The sequence below is a fragment of the Dermacentor albipictus genome, chromosome 5 (assembly GCF_038994185.2).
Source record: "Dermacentor albipictus isolate Rhodes 1998 colony chromosome 5, USDA_Dalb.pri_finalv2, whole genome shotgun sequence".
Lineage (NCBI taxonomy): Eukaryota > Metazoa > Arthropoda > Arachnida > Ixodida > Ixodidae > Dermacentor > Dermacentor albipictus.
This window is the reverse complement of record NC_091825.1, coordinates 96,908,229-96,917,808: the sequence shown is the minus strand read 5'-3', so window position 1 is coordinate 96,917,808 and position 9,580 is coordinate 96,908,229.

Here is a 9,580-nt window from a genome sequence, read left to right as displayed (position 1 = left end):
CATCTACAGCACCTCTTGCGCGGACAATGTTGAGGCAGCCTGCCCTACTGTGTCAGAGCAGCTGTTGTGGCCGGCACTATGGCTATCCAATGCAGGCACGTTTGCGACGATTGCCTCATTGGTTAGAAGCACTTCTTTTCCAAATCTGAAGCAGTGCACTTTCTTTTCAGTGGTAACATCAGCATTGCCAATGATCAGTGTGCGGATCAGCCATCTTCCGTTTTGGCGGATTTTGCTTTCCATTACCGTTCAGCATGGACACCCAGCAGCCAGATTTCATTGTGTTAACTGATAATGCAGCATGGGGACATTGTAGTAAGCGGGTTATTTCCTTATAGGAAACATACGAAAGTTGACTGTGCAGCAACTTTGCATTGTTATAAGCGATATAGTATTGTTAAAACTGGTATCGTTACAAGACAAGACGTTACAGGACTGCACACAGAAGTTGTAGTGAGACAATAATTTTGCTAAATTGCAATAAATGTGATATTGATTTTAACGAAGACAGGGAGAAAAAGGCATCTCTTTTCCATTCAAATCCTACTTGGTGCTCTTTAATCAGAATGTTAGTGAAAGCTTGCTGCATAAACTGCACGGAAGTGCATTTCTGACGAAAATATATTGTTGCAACGTCAAAAACGGGGGTCGTAGAGCACTATTCAGGAGCCACAGCAGCAGGTCACTTTCTAACAATGAGCGTAACCGCGACTTGCTTTTCCCTGTAACTTGACGAAAACACTCACGCATACTCGCATTCTCCTCTTCTTTATCAGAATATGCGCATGGCATTCGCATCCCTCTGAAGGCAACATTGTCCCAATGCGCAATTTAAGCGTATGAGGGCGGTGCACAATGGCAGAGAGTAACACATGCAAAAAGGAAAACCAAAAAACAAAAAGCAAAAGTTCGTTCGACAGGTACGGCTTCATCCGTACCCCATGCACCACTTCGGGTGTGTGCTTGCAACGACAGGAGCTATTGTCAATGTCAGGAACGACCTCGTAATTTACGTCGCTCAAGTGGCAGATCACTCTGTATGGCCCAAAGTACCATCTTAAGAGTTTTTCGGAAAATCCACGACAATGTATGGGTATCCAAACCAATACTTTGTCACCAGGACTGAAGAAAACGGACCCGTATCGAAGGTCGTATCATTTGGCATCTTGGCCTTGCTGACTGCAGATACGTACGCGGGCAAGCTGTCTGGCTTCTTTAGCATGCTGAGTAACTTCGTCAACATCGGTAGGGATGTCGTCAAACTCATGCGACAGCTTGGCATTTAGTGTAGTCGTGGCTTCGGGACCGTGAACCAAGCTGAACGGTGTCATTCTACTAGTTTCTTGATGAGCAGTTTTGTAGGCGAAGGTTACGTAAAAGCAAAACCTGGTCCCAATACTTATGTTCCACATCAACTTACATGCATGGCATGTCAGCGAGGGTCTTATTAAGACACTTGGTTAGTTAGTTCATCTGGAGATGATATGCGGCTGTTTTCCAGTGGCTTGTACCACTGAGTCTGAGAACTGAGTCGAGGAATTGGGCAGTAAAGGCAGTTCCCCTATCTGTGTTGACTGCTTTTTGGGGCACTGTGCCTAAGGGCGACGTTTTCAATGAAAAAATGAGCTGCCTCGGCTGCTGTGCCCTGCTTGTAGCTTTCGTCTTCGCACAGCACGTCAGGTAATCGGTGGCAACAATGATCCATTTATTGCCAGCTGTAGAAGTTGGAAAAGGGCCCAGGAAATTCATTCCAACTTGGGCGAATGGCTGACCTGGTACCTTGACCAGATGTAAGAGACCTGCGGGCTTGCCCGGTGCGCTTTGCATCTTTGGCAGTCGGCACAAGTTTGCACGTGGTGTTTTAGAGCAGCAGGTAGCTTCGGCAGTAGTACTTGCATCGGAGATGGGACAATGTTCTCGTGTAGCCTAGATGACCGGCGGTGCTTTCATCATGGCATGTTTTTAGTGTTTCTTTTGGAAGTGATGCCAGTACAACAAGCAGGTACGTGCTCCCACTGGCAGAAAAGTTGTTATAAGAAACAAAACGACGTCAGTCCCCTGACACTCGCATTCTCTTCTTTATCGGAGCACAGGTGCGGCAATATGCATGAAAGGTGGCCCAGGCTGCTGGGTTCAGTGCCAACGAAAATAAATGATTTGTAGGGGCATAGGACATGCATAACTACAGGCATATACCGATTTCTTTACAAGCACATGGCACGACTAAAATACTTACTGTAACTATTTGCAAAATTACATGCCTGTTGTCTAGTCCAAAAGGAAGCTTTGCTGCTCCAAAGTGAGCTTGTAGCTGGTACAAACGTGCTCCATGGAGCTGTGATAAGGAATCAACTGATGTATCCAAGTATTATAATATACAAACTGAGTATCATATTGTATACAGTTAATCCTCTAGCATTCTTCTCGCTTCTATATCACAATACTCTTTTGAAGTATCTTTGCCCAGCCCTGCTTATGAATTACTGTGATGATATTTAATTAATGTAGCCATACCTATTTGGTTGGACCAGGTAGAAAATTTTTTAGTTTGCTAGCATGTACCCCTATAGGGCAACTCCAGTGCTTCAAATGGTATTGACAGTGCTGTCACCGGCAGTGTGGTTCAATTTGCTTAGAAACTCAACAATAACATTAAATAACCAATAAACGAGGTCACGAAATCAAAATGGGTAGCTGCTTTGTGTGACATCTATGATGAGTCAAATGACGTCAGATCCTACACTACCGTAATGTAAACATGCGGTACATGTGGTGCTGCCGCCAAAAATGTGAGGCTGACAATGTCTTCTAACAAGATGGGGAGCTCTTTCAAACTGGACAGCGGCAATTTCAGCGATGATGAGTGCTGAAGGATCACTGTTTGCTTTTGACCCACCGCTGCACGATATGGCTGACTGCCCCAAGCTCAATGCATTGTGTTGCGGCAACACGAAGAGAAGTACTGGTTACCATGTCTGTCAAAACGATCATTGTCAGCCATCATCTAGTAGAAAACGAGCCAGCTTCGTTGTCTTTGGCAGATGTGGCAGTATAGGCTCTGACGTCACAAACACAGGGTGGCCAGTAAAAAGTCATACATTCGTGGGCATGAGTCAGAACATCCAACCAATCTAGAAAATTCATTTTTGGGAAAACTAAATGACTTGCATTGATATTGTTTGGTACAGATTTTCAGAGTGAAAAAAGGTAACATATATATTCAACATTTTACAAGGTCAGTGGACATTGAAAAATTGCCAGAGTTGTTCGTTAATGTTTCCTGCTGCTTCGCTTGGATGAATTACTGAGGTGAGCATGATCTCGTGAAGATTTGGTAATATTACTGTCATGGTGTCATTTGAGATCAGATCTTGATCGAATTTTAACAGTGCATACAACTGAGTTTTAAGCGACAACTGCTGCTCTTTCACGATGCAAATCTTAACAGTTGGCATTGAAGCATGCTGAACTGGAGGGCTCCAGATGCTTTCAGACCATATGCCTATTTTGTTTCATTTTCTGTCTCCTTAAATATAAGGGCGCAAACACTTATGCATTCAACACCTGCTGATTATGCATTGAATGCAAAGAATGCCTATATGTTTAGTGCAGGCATACAATGGCAGGGTATTGTGCCTGTGACTTCATTAGCCGTAGCGACGACACCCTGCTTTTTTATGCGTAAGGAGGCTCACACTGGCCTCATGTGAAACGACATGCTCAATTGGAGGGGACCACATGCTCAAGCTGGTGAAAAACAAACTTGTGTGGTTCAGGCTTTATTTAATTGGTCCAATTTCATCTAATTGTGGTGATCGGATGTACTACAAGGTAGGATCAATAGTTAACTGAGCTACTCACGTTTATATGGATGCACTCACAGTGAAAGAATTGTTTCACTGCACTGTTATTCCAAAAGCGCAGCTTCATGATTGTTGGTGTTTTCCATACAAGCTTTGCCATGCTTCTTCCGCATGCATATGCATGAGTGTACGCCCTTGGCAGGGCTATCAAACCTCCTTGTATCAACACCCTGTTTCATTCTTTTGTGCTGCCAGCAAGTTGCACATGCGCGTACACACTATCACATAATAGTACAAAGCCCAGCTTCTCATAGTAGATGCCATTTGACCTACTGGTCTTTACTTTCTTTCTAGTAAGCTGTGCTACATGCAAGCCCGCGTGCCATTGCGTGTCTATGGCTTTGATGTACCGTCAGGTGCGACTTGTTGCACGTACAGCCATCGTGCCCATGCCTCAGATATGCTGCTCTCCCCACCTGCCAATATTACATCGCACGTGCATTAAGTGGGTTCCAGGGTCCCAGAGTCGCCCTACAAGATACCCATCAGATCCACTGGTAACAGGAGTCATACGACATGAACTGACATGTAATGCTCCATAAACAACACGTCAATTTCATTTGACACTCGTCTCTGAGTGGTGGAGCCATAGCCAGCTGTAGTGTCATCACCACGCATCATGATAACATGATCACCATGAAGGTAAGAAGCGGAAGGTTAGGAGGAAGCATTGCATAACAAAGTTTGAAGCCTAGTCATATAATATATGAAGGAAGGGCTCATGGAAATAAGCCCTCACCATGTGATTCGCAAGAAGTAATATCTAGCTGCCAAGCACGTGGGAAGTATGGAAGGGAGTAGAGCGGAGCACGGGCAGCAAGGATCGATCATGACAAGGGTGTTGCTAAGAGCTACCTGCGAACCAACTGTCATCTTAAAAGGTGCGGCAACCACAGAGGGCCTATTCCCCAAGAGTCAATGTGCAGAGAGGCCCTGGAGGGAGGGAGGGGCGGCATCAGACAAGGTTGGCTTGCTGGAGCGAGCTGCCTGCATGACTGATGTACCATGCTTCCTCTCACTTTTTGTTTTCTTCCTCCATGATGATCGCCATCATGCCACAAAATGGAAGAATGAAAAAAAAAAAAAGACGTGACATTACTCAATCATTTTGCAAGCCAACCCCATGCAATGACGCTGTTTTTTTTGTCCTGTGCTTCCAAAATTCAGGCTACCACGTGTATTCTGAGCATACGTGTAATACTTGCTGTTGTATGTGGTGCAAGTTGGGCATAAATGAATTCAGCACCAAAAACAAGATCACAGTGTGGAGGACATAAAGAGAGGACAAGTGCTTCAAAAAGCACTTGTCTTGTCTTTAAGCCTTCCCCTAGTAGTATTTTTGGCTTTAAATATATTATTTGTTGAGTATGCGAGGTATTCGCATACTCGTGCAGCGAGTCAGCAAGAAAGTGGGAGTGTGTAGCAGTGCCTCTCTCTTTCACTCGCTCCCCTAGAGCAGACATGGTTGACACCTAGTATGAGCTGTACTGCTGTATGACATGGCAGAATTTTATGCATGCACACTTTGTGCAACCAATTAGTCTGTCGAAATCGAGATTGATGAACAAACAGATAAAATTTCTTATGAAACTCGGCAAGGATGTTGCAGAGGTTCATCAAAAGTTACAAAATGATGCCCTAAGGGAAGGACTGTGCTTGAGTCGGTGCAGCATTTCTGGAAGGCTGTGAAGACCCCTAGGAAGATGAAAGAACAGGACGCCCGTCCACCTAGTGCAAAGATGAAAACTTCGATCGCGTGCCTTCTCTTGAGCTCAGCAGTGATGGCCGGATGATTGTTAAAATGATATCTGAAGCAGTTGGTTTGGGAAAGTTGTCCATTCATTGGATTTTGACTGAAAATTTGGAAATCAGAAAGTTTTGCATCAAGATGATAATGCAACTGCTTACTTTTGATCAAAAGTTGCGAGGAAAAGAGTGTTGCATGGAAAACTGCACACAACAGTGATAAATTCTCGCAAAGGGTCATCACTGGCGATAAAGCTTGATTTATGAATATGACATTGAAATAAAGTTGCAGAGCAAGACATGGAAAAAAAGAAAAATGAACCAATGCTCTAACACCCTCCCCCCCCAAAAAAAAGAAAGGAGAGAAAAAGAAATGCAGAAAAACAAAGCAAAGATCAAAATCATGCCGATCGTGCTTTTTTTTTATTCACTGCCATGGAAATGTGCACCATGAATTTGTACCTGAAGGTCAAATTGTCAATGCAGCTTTTCATGTGGAGGTCCTGAAGCGTTTGAGAGGTCATGTGCACTGCGTGCAGTGAAATTTGTCTTAAGAGGGAGGGGCGCTGGATTCTGCAACCCGATGATTCCGCTGTATACTCTGGAACAATAGTGCCTGAATTTTTGCAATGTTATTCCATGACTTTGCTGGGACACCCTTCCTGCTCGCCGGATTTAGTCCCTTGCGACTCTTTTTATGCGAAGCATATTACGAGAGCTCAACCCAGCTCCTCAGGCGCGGCGGTGTCGCCTTGAATACCACGTGACACTGTGACGTCACGACAGAAAAGAAACGGGGCTCCAACTAGCGCCGTCGCTCGCGGCGTCGCCCCCCGCATCGAACGCGGTGAGCGTCGAGCAACGCAGCGTTCGGCGCGACAACGAAATGTGCGCCTGAGCAAGCGCCGCATGCCTGAGCCGACGCCGACGACACCGGCTTTTCTGCGACACGAGCTCCTTAACGCTGTCGCGCTAAAATAAAGGCTAGTATGCTTCGCATCCTGGGCTTAACCTTAGCTAAGCCACAACCATTTTTTTTTTATAGACAAATGCAAACTAGTGCTCCAGGGGCAGAATTTTGGTGATGTGACGATGATTAAAAAGAAAACGACGTCACTGCTGAAGTGCTTAAAAGAAGAGGAGTTCATCCAAGAGTGCTTCCAGCAATGCAAGAAGGGGTGGAAGAGGTGCATTGTGTATAATGAGAGGTATTTTGAAGGTTACCACATTGGTGTATCTGAAAGTACGTGAAATATAATTTTTTTAAGCGTACTGCTCGAATGTTTGGGACAGACCTCGTATTCCGACTGCTTTTAGCAGACTCTGCCCTGCATGCTTGGTTCCTGATAGGTTCTCATGGATGCGCACTTGTTCAGTTGCTCGGCCAACCGCTGTGTTGCACACTTTCTCCCGGTATGCTTGTGTCACTTCGGTTGTTTCTTGCAATGCACATATATATATATATATATATATATATATATATATATATATATATATATATATATATATATATATATATATATATATATATATATATATATATATATATATATATATATATTTGTGAGTGTGGCAGCTGCATGTTGCTGCCACAAGCATTGTCTTTTCAGAAGAGGGCGCACTGAGCCTTGGCTGAGCGAGACAGGAGCCAATAGCAGCAGAATGCCTATAAAAATTAGTAAAACCAAGTAGCACAGATCACTAAAAGCTAGAAGAAAACAGAGCCGGTTCCTTCAACAGTTCGGGAATATAAGGAACAAGTAGATGTCATATGGAGAAGAAAATAAGACAAACACAGCTAAACAATTGTTGGAGGTGAAGGAGGCAACCACATAACTGGTGGAACAAGGAAATAAAACAGGCTATAAATAAAGCAAGATGTAAGCGGGCATCTAGGAATCATAGCAAAGCCACCAAGTTGATATTAAATGAAGAAGAGTTACTCTTTAGACGAAACCAGTATTGAAAAAAGAAAGAGTGAGCTTGTGCAAAAAAAAATATATATACAAGTAATTGTTGGGTGCATGACATTCATAAAAGAGACAAAGGTTCGCCAAAAATGTTCTGGAACCATTATAAGAGCACTTCAAGGTTCACTGAGAATTCGTGAACGGCTATAAGGGATGTTGGCGTTAATATCTTTGAAAGGGCTAATGCGCTGGCGGTACATCAGAGACGTTATTAACATATTAGTGGTAACTTCGGCAAGAGGGAAAGCGTAGTCCAGGCAACCAGATCAAGTAACATAGAAGCCCGAGAGATCAAAATTTAGCATATAGAAAACATCTACTCCAAGAAAGGCAGAAGAAAGCGTCCATAATAGCTTGGCAGCAGGACCAGATGAAAATACCCATACAGTTAATCAAATGGCTGGGTCAAGCAAGCCACAGCTGACTAGTGCCACAGAGCAAGTTATTTAAACAAATAAAATTCTGATTGGAAGGCATGAAAGCAAGATGCACCTCATCTACAAAGGCAAAGGTGATAAGGACGAGACGAGGTCATGCAGACCTGTTACAGCAACGTTGGTGGTATTAGGATAGCAATGCAAGCCATAAAATTAGAGTTGTCAAAGTGTGTGGAAAAATTAAGAAATGGGGGAACTATAAAACTGGTTCAGACCTGGCAGTTGACTAGAGAATAATATATTTTTACTGAATCAATGTATATAAATTTCAATATCTCAGAATAGACCCTTATGGATAGCATTTCTACATAGTAACGGAGCGTATGGCAACGTAGACATGGAATTGCTATGGGATATTCTCAAGCACGAGGTGATAGGTGACTATTTTGTGGATCTGCTGAGTGAGATGTATAGGGACACCTGCATGCATATTGTACGGGAAGGCCGGCAATGCAGTGAAGTGGTGGAAATTCACCCAGGACTTAAGAATGGATTCCCCCTGTCCCAGTTGGCGTCCACGCATTATGTTTACGGCATACAAAGACAACTGCAAAACAGCAAGTTAGGTTTTGATTTATCTCACATCTATAACGGCCAGAGGGTGCAACAGAAAGTCTCTGGGCTGATGCATGTGGACAACGTAGGGCTCCTAGCGAACAATCCAAGGGATTAAGAGAGGCTTGCGAATATGTGTGGCAATGCAGAGACAAATTTAGGTCTTAAGTTTAGCACAGAGCAATAAGTAATTATGATCTTTATTCAAGAGTTGAGTAAGGACATGGTATCAAGTCAACAGCATGTCATACCAATAGTGAAGCAATAGGTATAAATGCCTGGGTGTATTACATAACGAAGGAAAAACCTACTAAGCACCCATCAAGATAATCTAAGAATGAAGGAGAAGCAGAATGCAGCAATTAAAACGTAGAAAATTTGGGGCTACAATAAATGCAAGATACCAAGAAATGAGTAATGGTGATAGCGTGAACATTCTCAAATGTCATGCTGTGCTTAAAATCTGATATCTTGTCAGGGTTGGAAGCTAACTAAAGATACATAGGTGGCATGGCTTTAGAGATCAATGCTAAAACCCCAAATGAGGCAGTGCAGGTTTACATGGGTTGGGTTTCTGTTGAAATCAAAGAAGCATGGAGGAAAATTAGTTTTCCAGAGAGATTCAGGACCATGGATGAAAATAAATGGGTGGCTAGTGTGCACAAATATTTACCTCAAAAGCATGGAAGTGGAATAGAGAAGGAGGTCAAGAAAGTTGGCAACTATGTACAGTGTAACTGAAAGTGGAAATAGACAACCAGGAGTCGTCAAAAAGTGAGAGAAAGAGAGACAGAAGTTTGATACAAATGATGGCAACAAAAAAGACCACGCAGATTTACAGGTGTGGCAAGAAATGAGGATGGAAAATCAATTCGTTAATACAAAAGACAGTGCCTTGTTACTTGAGGCCAGAGCTGGTTGCCTACGGACAAAAACAAACTGGAGCAGATATTCACAACTGCAGGAGGCATCTGTCTGCTGCAGCAAAAATTCATTGTGTGGGTAACGA